This window comes from Macrotis lagotis, chromosome 7 (genome assembly GCF_037893015.1).
Source record: "Macrotis lagotis isolate mMagLag1 chromosome 7, bilby.v1.9.chrom.fasta, whole genome shotgun sequence".
Taxonomy (NCBI): domain Eukaryota; kingdom Metazoa; phylum Chordata; class Mammalia; order Peramelemorphia; family Peramelidae; genus Macrotis; species Macrotis lagotis.
Genome location: NC_133664.1, coordinates 220,231,590 through 220,250,447, shown reverse-complemented (window position 1 = coordinate 220,250,447; position 18,858 = coordinate 220,231,590). Strand labels below are relative to the sequence as shown.

The following is an 18,858-nucleotide window of genomic DNA, read 5'->3' as shown; positions in this document are numbered from 1 at the left end:
ACCCCTATAACAGAGGACAAAAGTAAGAATTATGGATCAGCTGGGAAGAATCCTGGATAATTCAGCCAGTTGTGACCTGGGGTTTGGAACTTGATATATTTTTTAATACAAATATTTTATTTGTTTTCCAATTATCTAAATAGTAGTTTCTACCTATCATTTTTTGCAATGTTTTGAATTTTACAATTTTTTCCCTACCTCATTTCCCTCCCCACACCCTTCCACAGAAGGCAGTCTGATTATCTTTATATTGTTTCTGTGCTATAATTGATCAAAATTGAATGTGTTGAGAGAAAAATATATCATTAAGGAAAAAATAAAATATAAGAGATAACAAAATTATGTAATATATGACTTTTTTTTTAGGTTTTTTTGCAAGGTAAATGGGGCTAAGTGGCTTGCCCAAGGCCACAGAGCTAGGTAATTATTAAGTGTCTGAGACCGGATTTGAACCCAGGTACTCCTGACTCCTGGGCCGGTGCTTTATCCACTGCTCCACCTAGCCGCTTCAATTTTTAAAATTGAAGGTAATAGTTTTTGGTCTTTGTTTCAACTCCACAGTTCTTTCTTTGGATACAGATGGTATTCTCCATCGCAGATACCCTAAAATTGTCCCTGATTATTGAACTGATGATGAAATGAGCAAGTCCATTAAGGTTGATTATCAACCCATGTTGCTGTTATAGTGTACAGTGTTCTTCTGGTTCTGCTCATCTTGTTCAGCATCAGGAACTTGGTATCTTTGACCCCTATGGTCAGCATGCTCAGGCAGCTTGGACCTCTGCCTCATTTTCCTCCTTTTGCTTTTACTTCTTCTGCTTAGTTTTCATATCACCCTGGAAATCAACATTTATCTAAGACTCAGGCCACATTAATTTTTGATAGCTTCTTTCTTTCTGTTTATTTTTTCTATTATTTCAACTGCTTAGAGTTGAACTATATAATATCAGTAATGATATTTGCCGTTTATTTAGCAGATCTTAGTTGAGATTCACAGCAACACCATCATCAGTATTATTCTTATTTGACAGATAAGGAAGTGTAGTCAATTATCTCAGAGATTAGACCCAATTTTTGCCCCATAACTTGCAGAGCAAAATTTGCAGTATTAGAGGAATGCTTTTCTTTCAAGATCTATTTGATGGTAAACTTTTATGGCTTATAGGTGGTGCTAGGCCATTTATTCATGGGGAAGCAAAGATAACCCAAGAGTAGAGGGTGATGTGAAACATGACTAGAGCCAACCTGAATAAGGCAGTTATGTGTTTGGCTTTCAGGGATCCAGGACCAAAGTTCAGAATGTGGAATAACAATAACAATAATAATAATAATAATAATAATAATAATAATAATAATAATAATAATAATAATTAGCACTTTTAAGTTTTGCAAAGCACTTTCCATACTTTCCAAAGGCATACAATATTCAAGGCATGGTTTCTGATTCCCCAGAAAGGCTGAGAGAGACTTATCATGATGTTGGAGTTGTAAGGAAGATGCTGAGGAGTCAAATGAAATGTTACAATTTATACCTTCCTGAAACAGTGGGCCAAGTGAGCCAGTTAATAAGGGTAAGGGTAGGAGTGGGGGGGGGTAGGGAGGGCAGGAATAACTCCCATCTGGGTGGCAGTGATGATGGTGAGGATGGTAAGATGTAAGATGTCCAGGGAGTAGGAAGAACCGGGACTCTCATGTATTTAGGATCCTGCTGATGACTCATTGTAGAACAGAAGTGATTTTGGATTTTAAAAAATTATTCCAGCTGAGGATAAGAAGCTATGTGACAGAGAGTAGGTTTAATCTCTGAAATAATTGAATACACTTCTTCCCCTTCATAAAAGCAAAATGACTTAAGACTTTTGGACCCAGAGTCAGAAAGACAAAGGCTCTTTAATGTCTGACACTAAAGCAGTATGATGATGAATAAGCTGATCAACATTTGAGTCTGTTTCCTCATCTGTCAGATGAGAATGATATCACTGTTGATGATGATGTTGATGTTGATGCCGCGGGAGTTTTGGGTTTTGATGGTCATTCCTTAGATGGGTGAATTTTTTTCCTGTTTTCACTTGATCTTTATTCTAAGAGATTTGGGCATTGCCTAATAAAGATTTGTCGAGTTTTTTATTTTAGTCATGACTTTTGGGGAGTCCAATAATTTTTAAATTATTACACCATGATGTGTTTTCTTCCAGATCAATTGTTTTTTATATAAAATGCCTTAGTTTTTCAGCCTCTTGGACATAGAATTTTTTGCCTGCTATACTCGAGTCTCTGGAAAGTCTCCAGTAATGCTGAGAAGCTATCTGCTGCTTTGCTCTTTCTGGCAGTCAGTCCCCTTTTTTTCTTGGCCATGGATTGTTGGCTGATGATGTGTGAAGTTTGGGGGTGAAAAGGTGCCCTAATTATTGTTTCTCATTTTTTTCTTGATCATTATTTAGTCTGGTATGTTTCAGGTGGTTTGCTTACATTTAGGCAGCTATCTTAACTAAAATTCTTGAGATGAAGGGGGTAGTCTAGTCCTAGGCTTAGTGGACAGCTAGGGCAAAAGAATGGATAGGAACTATACAAGAGGAGTTGTGAGGAAGGGGGAGAAGGCTAGTTTGACTGAATTCAAATGTATCAGAAGGGGAGTTAATGGTACTAAAATGCATGAAAGATAGGTGGGGGCCAAGTGACAAAGGGCTTTAAAAGCTAAGTAGAGAAGTTTATGTTTTATCCCAGGGGCAATTAAGTTAGAGAAGTAACATTTTGGTCAAATCTGGCCGAAAGGAAAATTAGTCTTAATCAACATGTTATTATTGGTACCTGTTCTGTGCTAGGAATGTAAGTACAAAGAATGAAAGAATCGTTATTTGTGAGTTTATATTCTAAAACTGAAAACAAATACAGGTATATATGTTATATAAATATCAAGTGAATAAACATAATTAGTCAGAAAATATAGAACTATATAGAATAGTTTGGGAGATCTGCTAGTACAGTTAAAGGGGGGGGAACTTACTGCAAATAAAAAAAATCTGTGATTTGAAAAATTGATCTGTGATTTAAAAGAAGAGACATAAGGAGGGAATCCATTCCAGGCATGTGAAATAACCAGGACAAAGACCCATGGAGGGGAGATGGACTGTCATGTGTGAGGATTAGAGAAGGCTGTTTGTTTGGGAGCAAATCTGGCTCCCTGGAATGCTGCATAAAAATTAAGCGCAAGTTTCAATTTTATTCTAGTGGCAATATGAAGCCCCTAGCCCAAATCCAACTCCAAACCTACATTTTCACATTTTATTCTGTGTCCAGGATGTCTTCCTTCCTCTCCAATGTTCAATCCCAACTCTCCAAACTCTCTCTCCCTTATGTGATTGGTCAGTTCCTCCCAGAACCACCACTTCAGCTGAGGCTACTGAGGCTAAATTAGGTACCTTTTTCTTCTTGTCCATACCCGTTCAGCTTCTTTCAGTCTCAGATACTTTACTCTGTGACTCTGAACAAGACCCTTAATCTCTGTCTTCATTCTTTTCCTCAAATGTAAAATGAGTACTTAACTTTGCAGGGTTGTTGTGAGGATCAAATGAAATCTTATTTTGCTCAGTGCTTGGAAAGGAGAAGGCTGCTTCCCTCTGGAGGCTCTTCCACCTGTGAATCTTGGGTGTCCCTTCTTATAGATTGCACAAAGTCAGACTCCTCTGTGCTGAACCAGGGGGTCAAGGGTAGACCCTTGTTAGTCTTCAGGCCGAAATGCTATTTCTCCAAAGACCCCAAGACTTCTTTTGTTGTCTCTTGGGTTGGTCTGGGCTATACAAGGATTTCCTTTGCATCTTTTCTAGCATTTCTAGATCATGGCTTCTGCTCTACCATCTTAATTGGGGTCTCCTGGGCTTGTTTTAAAGATTATCTGTATGCTCCATCAATTGGTCTAATGGGGATCAAGTCTTAATTTCTGTCCTTGTTCACTATGTGACCATGGGCAGACCAGGAGTCTTCCTTGTCTCATCTCTGAAGAGGATACATTTCTCCTACCTACTTGTAAGGATCAATACAAAATATGATCTAAAATGATGACTCTGACTTTTCAAGAGCCTTTAGGAAACACCCTCCTCCCATTTTTTTGCCTTATTTCCTTGGGAGTACCTTCACGTACTGCCCAATGAGTTAGTTTCTGTTACCTTTTCTAACTGTCGCCTACGCTCCTGTTGTTCCCTCTAGTTAAAATTTCTTTTTCCCCCCAGATTTTTCTGTTCAATGTGAAACTGACCTTTCAGGCCTATTTTCAATGCCACATCTTCTCAAACCTTTTTTGCTTACCTCCAGCCAGAACTTAACTTGTTAATTTGAACATTTATCCCTTTCTCACTGTACTCTTTTCTTTTTGTGTTATTTTTAAAATTTTTCCTAATTACATATAAAGGTAGTTTTCAACATTCATATTTTTCTACCATCTTCCCTTTCCTCCTTCTCCCCATGACAGTAAGAAATCTTATACAGGTTATGCAGGTACAAGTGTTCTTAACATATTTACATGTTAGTCATGTTGTAAAAGAAGAATTGGAATTTAAGAGGTGGGGAATCTTGAGAAAGAAAGAAAAAACGTAAGTTTATGAGTTCTACATTTTTCTACCATTCTCTCTTCCATCTGTACTTTTATTCTTTGTATTATCTTAGTTATATTTTATTTTCTCTGCTAGTATGAAAAACTTTCTGATCATGTAGTTGGCCTTATATTCCTTTTCTTTAACTTATTTTAATTTTTAAATCAAGAATATTTCTGTTATTTACCAATTCTATCCCCTTCTCTATTGATCAAATACAAAAAAATCCCTTGTTATTACTAGTACTAGTCTTTAAAACAAATTCCCACATTTGCTATATTTGAAAACATATCTTTTCTGCCTTTTAAGGGCAGTCTTCATTATTTTTTAATTTGCGATGTCATTGCATTGATCAGAGTTCTTTTTGTTGTTTTGATTCTTTTATTATTATATAAATGGTTCCCATAGTTCTGCACATTCACTTTCTGTTTCATAAAGGTCTTAAAATTTTCTTCTAAAATCATCCATTCCATAATTTCTTATGGAGCAATAATATTCCATTACATTCATATATGCAATTTCCTTATCTATTCCCCAATAAGAAAATATCCTCGTAGTTTCCAGTGTTTAACAAATGCTTGTTGCTTTTAAAATTAAAAAAGCTGCTAGGTGTCATCCTGGATTCCTTACTGTCTCTCATCTTCCCCCCCCCCCCCCAGTCATATTCAATCTATTGCCAATGCCAGCCTTTGCATTATCTCTCAAATACACCCTCTGCTGAGACTGCTTCACCTTGCTCTGGGCCTATAGATCTCCTCACTCTTAATTGACCCTTCATTCAGCTGTCAAAGTACAAGTCAGTCACTGTTCTCTCCACCCCTGCCCCTTAATAAACTCCTGAGACTCCTTATTACCTCCAAGATAAAATGCAAAATCCTTTGGTATTCAAGGCCTTTTCAACTTCCAATTCTTTTAGTTGCATTCTTCTTCACCCCCTTCCCCTCTGCATAATCACTATGCTTTTTTTTAAAGTTTTTGCAAGGCAAATGGGGTTAAGTGGTTTGCCCAAGGCCACACAACTAGGTAATTATTAAGTCTCTGAAGCCACATTTTAACTCAGGTACTCCTGACTCCAGGGCCAGTGCTCTATCCACTGTGCCACCTAGCTGCCCCATAGTAAGCATTTTTAAAATTAGTACTCAAAAAGAGAAACCACTAAAGATCAAAAACTTAAGGAACTCCAGGGCCTGTACTCGATCCACTGTGCCACCGAGTCGCGCCCCATCACTGCTTTTTGATTGACTTGCCATGTTTTCCAGCCTGATAGCTATGAGGTAGAGATTTTTCTCTTAAGCCTCTTGGCATTCCCAATAAAATTAGGAGTGAAACAGGGATGCCTATTATCACCACTACTATTCAATATTATATTAGAAATGTTAGCTTCTGCAATAAGAGAAGAAAAAAGAAATGGAAGGATAGAATTGGGAAGGAAGAGATAAAACTGTCACTCTTTGCAGATGGCATGATGATGGTATACCTAGAGAATCGCAAAAAAATCTTCTTAAAAACTCCTAGAAATAATTAGCAACTTTAGCAAAGTCACAGGATATAAAATAAACCCTCATAAATCCTCAACATTTCTATATATGGCTAACAAGATACAGCAGCAAGAGCTAGAAAGAGAAATCCCATTCAAAGTAACTTCAGACATTATAAAATACCTGGGAATCTATTTGCCCAGGCAGACTAAGAAACTTTTGGAAAACAATTACAAAACACTTCTCACACAAATAAACTCAGATTTAAATAACTGGGTAAATATCAACTGCTCATGGATAGGCCAAGCTAATATGATAGAAACAACAATTCTACCTAAATTAAACTACTTATTTAGTGCTCTACCAATCAAAATTCCAAAAAATTATTTTAATGAGTTAGAAAAAATTGTAAGTAAATTCATATGGAGAAATAAAAAGTCAAGAATTTCCAGGGATTTAATGAAAAATGTGCAAAAGAAGGTAGCTTCACCCTACCAGATCTAAAATTATTATAAAGCATCAGTCATCAAAACAGTCTGGTATTGCCTAAGAAATAGAGTGGTAGGTAGATCAGTGGAATAAACCAGGTTCATAAGAGATAGCAAGAAATGATTATAGTAATCTGCTGTTTGATAAACCCAAGGAGTCCAGCTTCTGGAATACAAACTTTCTGATAAAAACTGTTGGGAAAATTGAAAGTTAGTGTGGAAGAAACTTAGATTAGACCAACACCTCACACCCTATACCAAGAAAAGATACAGGATTTAGACATAAAAAAAAACAATATTAAAAGCACACTAGAAAATCAAGGAGTTAGGTGTACCTGTCAGATCTATGTCAGATCATTTCTAAAATAGAGAACTGAGTCATTTTTTTAAAAAAAAAGCCATTCCCCAATTGACAAATGGTCAAAGGATATGCAAAGGCAATTTACAGATAAGAAAATCAATTATAGTCATATGAAAAATTGCTCTAAATCACTAATTATTAGAGAAATGCAAATTAAAGCATCTCTGAGGTACCACTTTACTCCTCTCAGACTGGTAAATATGACTATAAAGGACAGTGATCAATGTTGTAAGGGTTGTGGGAAATCTGGGACACTAATACACTGTTTAGTGGAGCTGTGAACTCATCCAACATTTCTGGAGAGCAGTTAAGCCCAAAGGGCAATAAAAATGTGCATACCCTTTGATCCAGCAATATCACTACTGTGTCTGTACCTTGAAGAGATTATGAAAAAGGGTAAAAATATCACTTGTACAAAAATATTAATAGCAGCCCTGTTTGTGGTGGCAAAGAATTGGAAATCAAGTGAATGTCCTTCAATTGAGGAATGGCCTAGCAAACTTTTGAACACTATTGTTCTAATAGAAACCAGGAAGGATATGATTCCAGAGAGGCCTGGAAAAACTTGCATGAACTGATGCTGAGTGAGATGACCAGAACCAGAACATTGTTACACCCTAACAGCAACATGGGGGTGATAATCAAACTCGATGGATTTGTTCATTCCATCAGTGTAACAATCACTCACAATTTTGGGGGATCTGTGATGGAGAATACCACCTGTATCCAGAGAAAGAATTGTGAAGTTTGAACAAAAACCAAAGACTATATTACCTTTAATTATTTTTAAAAAGCAGTTATCTTATGTAATTTTACTATCTCTTATACTTCATTTTTTTTCCTTAAGGATATGATTTCTCTCTCATCACATTCAACTTTGATCAATGTATATATAGCATGGGAACAATGTAAGACTTCCTTCTGTGGGGTGAAGGGAGGAAAGGGAGATTAGGGGAAAATTTGTAAAATTCAAAATAAATAAATTAATTAAATTTTTTAAAAAATCTGCCTCGCTCTCATTTTCCCCATTGACAAAACAAGATAAGCAAAAAACTGTTGCGCTAATGTATGTGAAATAAAAGAAATACTCAAATTAGCTGGGTTTTTTTTTAAATAAAGACTCAGTCTTCTCTCTGAATCTATCATTTCTCTCAGGAGTTGGATAGTAATATGTTTCATCATGAATTTATTGGCCATTGTTTAGATGCACTCTAGTTCCTAAATCTCTGAAAGATGCTTGTCTTAATATTGTTTTTATAGTATAAAATTTTCTTTTGTTTGCTGCTCACTTTCTGCATTGGTTTATACAAGTCTTTGTAGGTTTTTCAGTATACTAGTATTCCATCATATGCATATACCATAACTTTTTCTAAAATGACCAAGGGTCCTCTTTCTATACCATGCTGCCATTCTATTTTCTCTGATCGTCCTTTCATTTTTTTCCTTCCTACACACACTAGTGCCCCAGGTTGGTCCAGGTCTCCTACTTTGACCTTGTACTTCTGGATCAGAATTTGGATGTAGAATATAGTTGGATTACAAGAATTCTCAATAATGTTCAAATGTTAGTCTACTCAAATTAGAGATATTTGGGTATTAGCTCAAATAAATTTTTCTTTAGTAGAATTCCTGCCAATGTAGGGGGAAAAAATTGGAGCACATAGTCTTCCCATATATCATCAACTCAGTGCTAAAGGAGAAATGAACGGTATTCTCTCTAAATTCATTGTTCTTTTTCCTAAATTCATTTTCTTTTTCCTCTCTTCCTCCTTGCTGCCAGAGGTTTGAGTCTCTTGTTAATAAATATTGAATTCCAGATGGTTGAAAGTTGTCCTTACCTCAAGTCCCACTGCCCCATTCGGTCACCTCATAACTGAAGGCAAATATATGTTTTATCTTTAGACACCTGAAACATGGCCTGCTTTTGTTGGTTCATGTGTCTTAGGTTTTTTGGCGGGGAGGGGAGCTCACCACGAGACAATTTCCTATGCAGGCTTTTGCTCCTTTCTTTTTTTCACCTATTACCTTCTGATTGAAAATTGTTTGATTTGGAGATAATAGCATTAATCAGTCTTATATTGTTGGCTTAGAAATTTCCAGTAACTGACCACCAATAAATTTTATGTGTCATTATGTGTCAAATCAATTTGTTGTAAATTTTGGCAATCAAAATTCCTTAGTCTGTCTTCAAGAATTCATCCCCGGAGCCTATAGTTCATGATGCATAGTCAGTCACAACTTAAAAAAAAGGATCCTAACAAGCATCATATCATGTTAATTCTTGTGTAAAATTCAAGCCAAACATTTATTAATGTGTAGTATTCTATTTTTATTAAAGATTTTGAGTTTTACAATTTCCCCCCATCTTACACCCCCCCCACAGAAAGCAATCTGTCACTCTTTACTTTGTTTCCATGTTGTACATTGATCCAAACTGATGAGAGAGAAATCATATCCTTAAGGAAGAAACAAAAAGTATAAGAGATAACAAGACCAGAAATAAGATATCTATTTTTTTCTAAATTAAAGGGAATAGTCCTTGGCCTTTGTTCAAACTCCACAGTTCTTTTTTCTGCATACAGCTGGTATTCTCCATTGCAGACAGCCCTAAATTGTCCCTGATAGTTGCACTGATGGAATGAGCAAGTCCATCAAGGTTGATCATCTCACTCAGCATCAGTTCATGCAAATCCCTCCAGACTTCCCTGAATTCCCATCCCTCCTGGTTTCTAATAGAACAATAGTGTTCCATGACATATATATACCAGTTTGCTAAGCCATTCCCCAATTGAAGGATATTTACTTGATTTCCAATTCTTTGCCACCACAAACAGGGCTGCTATTAATATTTTTGTACAAGTGATGTTTTTACTCTTTTTCATCATCTCTTCAAGGTATAGACCTAGTAGTGGTATGGCTGGATCAAAGGGTAATGCACATTTTTGTTTCCCTTTGGGCATAGTTCCAAATTTCTCTCCAGAAAGGTTTGATGAGTTCACAGCTCCACCAACAGTGTAATAGTATCCCAGATTTCCCACAACCCTTCCAACAATGATCATTATCCATTCTGCTCATATTGGCCAGTCTGAGAGGTGTGATGTGGTACCTCAGAGAGGCTTTAATTTGTGTTTTTCTAATAATTAATGATTTAGAGCAATTTTTCATATGGCTGCTATGGATTGCTTTGATTGATCTCATCTGTAAATTGCCTTTGCATATCCTTCGACCATTTGTCAATTGGGGAATGGCTTTTTTAAAAAAACATGACTCAGTTCTCTGTATATTTTAGAAATTCATTAGTTGTAAAGATTGTTCCCCAATTTACTACATTTCTTTTGATCTTGGTTACAGTGGTTTTATCTATGCAAAAGCTTTTTAATTTATTGTAATCGAAATCATCTAGTTTGTTTTTGGTGATGTTCTCCATCTCTTCCTTAGTCATAAACTGCTCAGCTTTCCATAGATCTGACAGGTAAACTAGTCTTTGATCTTCTAATTTGCTTATAATATTGTTTTTTAATGCATATATTCTTAATTCACAGCTCTTGGAAGTCATGTGGGGGTGTTTGGTGGCTTTGTGCTAGGTAGGGATACTGAGATAAACAAAAAACCAGAGTCCCCCAGGAAATTTGTGTTCTCCTGGTGTATGGTACAATATTAAATAGCATTTCCATAGCTCTTTAAAATTTTCAAAGCAGTGGGGCAGCTAGGTAGTGCAGTGGATAGAGCACCAACCCTGGAGTCAGGAGTCCCTGAGTTCAAATCCGGCCTCAGACACTTAATATTTAGCTAGCTATGTGGCCTTGGGTGAGCCACTTAACCCCATTGCCTTACAAAACCAAAAAAAAAAAAAAATTGCAAAGCACTTTCCAATTATTTCACCTCACAACAACCTTAGGAGGTAGTTGCTATGGTTACCTCCATTTTACAAATGAAGAAAATGTAGCAGGTTAAATGACTTGCCCAGGGCTACATAGTGTTTGAGTTCAAATTTGAATTAAGATTTTCTTGATTCCAGACAGAGGAAGATATTTGAGTTAAACCTTGAAGGGAAGTTAATGAATATTGAGTGATAGAGATGAGGAACTTTATGTATTTTAGGTGGGAAAACTGCTAAAAACCAGACTGTCTGGAAGTGCTGTAATTAAGATTTGAGTGATAGGTGGGGACCAGATTATGGAAGGTCAAATAATGGCAAGCCAGAAGATTTTTGAACAAGAACTGACTTGGTTAGACCTAGGCCTTAAAAAAATTATTTGGGCATCTATATGAAGGATGAATTGGAGAGAAGATAGATTGGAAATCAGAGAGACTGTGTAATTGAATTTGTCTCTGTGTTCATTTTTTCAATACTTTATCATTCATCTGATATTTACTGAATCTCTTTTTTCAAGGAGAACGTTCAGAATGATAATCATTTGACTTTTTAGGGTGTGCCATTTAGCTGAAAAATATAATGGTTACTTATTACCTGTCAATTGGAGAGTACCATAAGGAACAGGGACACTGCCATGACATACCAATCTTAAGGGTTTTTGTGTTTCATTTTGATTTTGAATCATAATAATTGGCCTTCAGGTAATTTGTGTTCTACTGACAGGATACAATATTAAACAACATTTATAGCTCTTTAAAGTTTGCAAAGCAAATAGAGAAGATCTTGCATAATTGTCTTCTGCACTCTGATTTTTGTTTTTAAACCCTTTGTCTGGTCAGAGTCAAATGGTAGTAATTATTACACAGCTTTGAAAAGTAATTAATAGTGGCTCTGTGAGAACATAGTGCTGTCAAGCAAAGCACTTGATATTTTCTACATCTTGAGAAGGATTTCCAAACTGACAATGTGCTTGACAAACCAAATGTCTTAGTGAAGTCAGAACATCCAAAACATGAAGACTGTCACTAATCCCTGTGACTGTTGACATGAAGACTTTATGTTCCTATTTGAGGACTGTCACAAAAGGCAAACTGCCTGCTTGACTTTTGTGTTCATGAAAAGCACTCATACTTTATTGTTGTGCTCAACTCTTCTTTTGAGAATGAAAAAAAGGTACTATTTTTAGAACCTTTCATCTCCACTGTCATTCCACCATGAACAAGATATAGCTGATTTTTAAAAAAATTATCACTAATTTTGTTTTCATACATCACCTGTTTACCTGAGCTCTCAAACACATCCTAAGAAAATATTTTCCCTAAAATATCTGGTTGTGACTGGTGGCATAGGTTACGTTTTACTTTTGTTTTTTTCTGATTATTAACAGATGTGTCAATTAATTTTTATTGTCCTTTCATGTTTAATGAAAATGTGACTTTCAGTTGATTTTTACATTAAAGTAATGGTACAGTAATATTAACATTTTGATTCTGCTTTATTTTATACCTCCATATATATATGCATGCCGTCCTGGATTTCTTTGAATTTTTCATATTTATTGTAGTATAGAAAGTAATATTCAGTTTCATTTGCATACCAGAATTTATTCAGGCATCCATCCTTTGGTTGTTGGGAACATATTTGGGGATGTTATGAATATTTTTATATATATTGTTTTTGCTTCTAGTAACCTGCTTGGGATGTGGTCCCACTAATAATTAGCATCCCTGAAGTAGAGTTCTAAACAGGTTAGTCAATTTCATATTGTTTAACAGAGTATATTGAACCAGTTCAGAGCCCTGTAGTCAAATTCTTGCCTTCCTCATACACATTTATAGTTTGCGTTGAGTATGCCATCAAGCCACAAAGATAAGCAAAAGTATCTAAAATGCCAGTTTTATCTTTGAAAAAAACGATAAGCTGTTATTTGGTTGATTTAAAAGTTAGTTGATACTATACAATGTTTCAAATAGTATGAGGGTTTTGAAGAAATTCAAGTAACCCTTAGTTAAACACCTTTCTGAAGTTCTTCCATTATTCAGTCTAACTAAATAACTCATTTTGTTTCCAAGTTAACAAGACAACTGTCCTTTGTAGCAGCTACTTGAAGTTCCTTTATTTATTATGGCAATTAATAGTCAGTCTTTGGTTCTTTGAAGTTTTCCTTGTGAATTCTGTATTAGTTTGAAATCATATGACATGTCATATGATTTATCAATACTTCTGAAAGATTTTGCTGTCTTTCAGAATATCCTCCATTTTCAGCCCTTATATTCACCAATCCCATTTCAGGTGTTTCTTTTTAACTTTTTCTTTGTAGTATGGCTATCAAAATCTCCTATACAATTTGGGGGAAAATATGTTTTCCAAACTGCTTTAAGCCTTACTACCTCCAGATTTTCTAGAAATTGGTGTCAGTTTTATGAGTTTTATCTTCTTTTGCCTTATAGTGATATAGAAGTGACTCCATGTGTTCTATTGTTAATTAGTGCAATCAATATGGAAGTATCTAGGCACTTTGGGTTGAAAATTTGTTGACAGGGTCAAGAGTTTCATGAAAATGCATCGAAGTACTATGAACAGTACTAATGTAAGGAGTACCCACACTGATAAAATTTTAAAAAGCCTGATTCAGACTAGCATATTCAGTGTGTTAGCCTCCTCATTCAAAGTCTCAAGAACTATTAGCTTCAATTTCTCAGATTTCCCCTTGTGTCTCTTTCAAGGGAAGATAAAATGTGTTCATTAGTATATTTTGACTTCTTTCAAATCGATTCAAGCCAGTGTTCCTAGCCATGCTCGGTTACTAATATTCTCCAAATGACAAAATCATCATCATATCATTGAACTTGCATTTGGCCAGTTGACTTGAGATAGAAATTGAAAGCTGGTTTTGACACTAATTTCTTTTATGTCTCACAGACCAATAAACTTATTGTCCCTATTTTAAGCAGAATTTTGAAGTAATGAAGTTAAAACTCTATGCTGTTGCTTTTTTTTTTCTTGATGTTTGACCACAGATTTAGGTGTTTAACCAAGTGTAAATCGCTAATTAAATGAGGTGGGAAAAGCTGTTGCTTTAAGAGGGGAGCTAGCCAAGGCTCTCTTTTATTTTTATTTTTTTATTTTTTTAGGTTTTTGCAAGGCAAATGGGGTTAAGTGGCTTGCCCAAGGCCACACAGCTAGGTAATTATTAAGTGCATGAGACCATATTTGAACCCAGGTACTCCTGACTCCAAGGCCAGTGCTTTATCCACTACCCCACCTAGCCACCCCCTAAGGATCTCTTTTAAAGAGGTTTTGTCATTTTAGCCATTTAATTCTCTCATTCTAACTTGATAAGGAAATATTTATCATACAACTTACTTTTGCAAACTGGATATTGTGAATTCCTAGCAGTGATTCCTTTGCTCCTTTTTCATTTTTTTTGTTTGCTTTTTTTTGAGGGTGAATAGGCTTTATTATCCATAGAGAAAAACAAACAGAAGAGAAAAGCTGCCAGGGGGCAGGGGCCGGCCTGGGTCTCAGTGGGTGATGACTAGCTCATCCACACCCCAATCTTCATAGCTCCCATGTGCAGGTAGCTGCAGATGATGATGGGCGATTTTTAGAGCCTTGAGCTCTTTCATGGCGATGAGCAGTGGGTCAGTCTCCCCTTCCAGCTCCACGGGACGCACATTGCCATCTGAAGGTGCCCAGGCCCCAGGCTCGCTCATACTTGGTCGTATAGGGAGTTGTGATTCTCTTCTGGTTTGCTTGCTGCCGCTCCCCAGAAGGAAGGATCTCTGCATTCTCCTGGCCTTCCTCCTCGGCATTCCCCAAGTCATCTAGACCCTCATCTTCCTCCACATCATGGAAGTCATCGCCATCATAATTGTCCTCGTTGTTGGACATGCCTGTGGACCCTGTGGCTGCCCTGACCAGGACTGCCCTCTTTCCTCACAGCCCCGAGTAGCCAAGGCCGCTCAGGCCTTCCTCAGGTTCTTCCCTCCAGACCAAATCGTGACTTCTCTCCTTTTTCATTGTTAAATGATTCTTATAGCCGAATAGCATTTCTCCGAGGACTGAATTTAAGTCATGAAGATTTGTTAGGCACCAAGTTAGCTACCAAAGCTGATAATGGTAGCTGTAGATTAGGAAGTGCAGAAACAAAGTAAAAAGAATACAACATTTAGAGTCAGATGACCTGAGTCTGAATCCTAGTTTTGCCACTGACTCCCTGAATAATTTTGTGCAACCTTTATGTGCTTCAATTTCCTCATCTGTAAAATAAGGAGGTTGGAGTATATCACAGTTAAGGTCTCTTCCAGCTCTGTTAATGATCTGATGTCTGTCAAGAGTTCGTGAGAGAGAGGTCCTGTGTGTTTGTATTTAAAACAATCAGAAAACACTTTGAAAACTCTAAGGCAAAATTGCTTTTGATACATTAATATTTCAAGGCAATATGGACTTATGAGTAAAGAACTATTGGCTTTGGATCTTGAAAGACCCTGGTTCAAATCCAGCCTAGATATATATATACTGGCAAGTTATTTAACTTCTTGAATTCTTTCTTTAGGCAATTCCCAGACTAAATTGCAAAGAAAGTGTTAACCAATGAGTTTCCTCCCTCCATCAGGGAATCAAAGCCCTAGTCCCATTCCCTATCCCAATTCCTAAGTAAATGATCTGGTGGTATTCAATGAATGCATATTATACACTCTTTAATTCATTGTAGACTAAAACCACTAAAACTTTTTGTATAGTATAGAAAGCAGAGGATGGATATGCCTGAAACATTCTTCACTCTTTGACCTATTTGGTGAACTATTCCAAACTTAAATTGGACCTGAAGAAAAGCAGTAGGGGCAGCTAGGTGGCACAGTGGATAGAGTACCAGCCCTGGAAGTCAGGAGGACTGAGTTCAAATTTAGCCTCAGACACTTAATTACCTACCTGTATGACTTTAGGCATTTCACTTAACCCCACTGCCTTGCAGAAAAAGAAAATTAGTAGTTTGAGAATTTCAAAATTAACTATAATTGCAGTAAGCAATTCTGGAGGAAAATAGTTTTATGATATTAAATGAAAAACTATAGGAATAGAGAAAGGAGATAAGACTTTAAAAATTACTTCATTAACTTGTATTTTTTATACAGAATATTTTGGTTTGTACAGTAGTTCTAGGTAAACTGTCTTGTCTTTCTTAGATTGTGAACTCTTAAATTTATCCAGCTACATTTGGAGTTGTATCATTCCCCCCCCAAGGCAATGGGGTCAAAGTGACTTGCCCAAGGTCACACAGCTAGGTAATTATTAAGTATCTGAGGTCAGTGCTCTATTCACTGTGCCACCTAGCTACTTGGTTCATTTTTTTTTGAAAAGAAAGATTTTATTTATATTGAATTTTACAATTTCTCCCCCAATCTTGCTTCCCTCCCCACCTTCTCACAAAAGGCAGTCTGTTAGTCTTTACATTGTTTCCATGGTATACATTGATCTAAGTTGAATGTGATGAGAGAGAAATCATATCCTTAAGGAAGAAACAAAGTATAAGAGATTGAGAAATTATAAGATAACAGTTTTTTTTTTTAAATTAAACGTAATAGTCTTTGATCTTTGTTCAAACTCCACAGTTCTTTCTCTGGATACAGATGGTATTCTCCATCGTAGATAACTCCAAATTGTGCCTGATTGTTGTACTGATGGAATGAACAAGTTCATCGAGTTTGATCATCACCCCCATGTTACTCTTAGGGTGTGCAGTGTTCTTCTGGTTCTGCTCATCTCACTCAGCATCAGTTCATGCAGATCCTTCATGCTTCCCTGAATTACCATCCTTCCTGGTTTCTAATATAACAATAGTGTTCCATGACATACATATACAACAGTTTGTTAAGCCATTCCCCAATTGAAGGATATTCACTTGATTTCCAATTCTTTGCCACCACAAACAGGGCTGCTATGAATATTTTTGTACAAGTGATGTTTTTACCCTTTTCCATAATCTGTTTAGGGTATAGACCCAGTAGTGGTATTGCAGGATCAAAGAGTATGTACATTTTTGTTGCCCTTTGGGCATAATTCCAAATTGCTCTCCTGAAAGATTGGATGAGTTCACAGCTCCACCAACAATGTATCAGTGTCTCAGATTTCTCACTTCCCTTCAGAGTTGGATCCATTTTTAAAATTAATTTGTGTTTGTCATTCTTAAGCTGGCAAACTTGGATAAATATTAGTATTTTCATAATCAAAGAATAGGAAAAGTATTATATGCAGCTTTATATCTCCCTTACATACTACTGGCATTTTCCCCTTAAAATTACATAATAAATTCCATGTTCATATTCATATCAAAACTATACTCCTTGTCTGTGTCTCCTTAACTCCCTTCTGTTCTATTTGTTTCAAATGCTATAATAATCCTGTTTCTAGCTTTTTATTTTCTTTTGCCTTCACTGTAATTACTTTTCCCAAACTCCTCCCCAAGTTTCTTACCCATCCTTCCAAAAACAACCTTGTAACAAACAAGCCTAGTCAAGCAAAATAATGTATTCCTACATTGGTCATATCTGAAAGTTTTCATTTTGAGTCCCTCTTCCTCTTCCCCCTTGTCTTTGTCAGTCAGTGGACAAGACACTTCATCCTCATTTCTCTGGAATCATGGTTGGATAAGACTTCCTAAGATTTTCAAATTTATTTTTCTGTATGATATTGTAGTCCTTTTGTAAATTGTTGCTCATCTCATTCTTTATCATTTCATTTAAGTGTTATAGATTTCTCTAAAGTCAGCCTTTTTGTTATTTCTTAGAGAATGATAATCCATTATGTTTTATATACCTTGATGGTCAGTATTCACTTTGGTTGATCTCAGAGATTCATTCTGAATCTAGCTTCAGGAGATAAGTTGTACAATGGACTTGGAGAACTAAATTCAGCCATCCTCAGACACTAGCAGTGTGATCCTGTTCAAGTCACTCCTCACCTTCAGTCTCCTCATCTGTTTAATTGGCTAATAACAGGGTTTTTAGATGGATGATCAAATGAGATACTGTTTATAAAATGCTTTGTAAACCTTAAAGCACTACATAAGTGGTAGCTAGCACTTTTATTATTGCAGTATTAGCTATAATCATTTTTTGACTCATTTAAAAATACCAAGGTCTAAAAAATATCATTCTTTTGCTTCTACTTTTTACCAAAAATATGACAATTGGAACATGGATTGTGCTCAATAACCTATTTTCAGAAAATGTGTTTGATTTATTTGATAAACCAGTTCACCTTGTATGTGGCAAAAACCAGGTAGAATCAGAACTTTTTTGTTTGCTGCTTGACTCAAAATTATGTATATGGTGAACATTGAGCACTACATATTGAGATTGTCATTCTGCTTTCCCTAGTGGTTACTGGAATTTGTTTCATTTTTTTTTTTTGCAAGATAATGGGGTTAAGTGACTTGTCCAGAGCCATACAGCTAATTAAGTATTAAGTGTCAGAAGTTGGAAATTCAGGTCCTCCTGACTCCAAGGCTGCAAGGCTGCTGCTCTATCCTCTCTGCCACCTAGCTACCCTTGCTTTATATTCTTTTTTGCAAGTCAAATAGAGTTAAGTGGCTTGCCCAAGGCCACACAGCTAGGTAATTATTAAGTGTCTGAGACCATATTTGAACCCAGGTACTCCTGACTTCCGGGCCGGTGTTCTATCCACTGCACCACCTAGCCGGCCCCTTGCTTTATATTCTTGAAAGTTCTTTTGTATTTTAAAAAATCAAAGTTAAGCTTGCTTTGTGGGAATAAACTATATTAGTTTCTTAACCCTGTTATTTTTTCATGCAATTCCCAAGATAATTTGACCATTATATTTAGTGGATCTGAAGTCAGAAAGAGCTAAGTTCAAGTTCAATCATATAGGGATTTTATAGGAATGATTCGATAAATTTTTCGTTTCATCACACAGGTTTATGTGCTCTAGTTTCTCCTTTCAACATTTCTGTTAGGGGGAGGTAGCAAAAACCTTTATCCAGTTTACTTAATATTAACAGTAAAGAAGAGTAGCCTAGTATAATGCACAGAGGACTAACCTTGGA

General features: G+C 36.2%; 1 protein-coding gene and 1 pseudogene across 2 annotated transcripts in view; one reads left to right on the top strand and one right to left on the bottom strand.

The window, feature by feature from the left end:
• The window catches only part of CECR2 (CECR2 histone acetyl-lysine reader), a 161,541-nt gene that overhangs the window by 31,073 nt on the left and 111,610 nt on the right, over nt 1-18,858 (top strand). The window lies entirely within an intron of this gene.
• LOC141493506 (DNA-directed RNA polymerases I, II, and III subunit RPABC2 pseudogene) lies at nt 14,310-14,684 on the bottom strand (annotated as a pseudogene).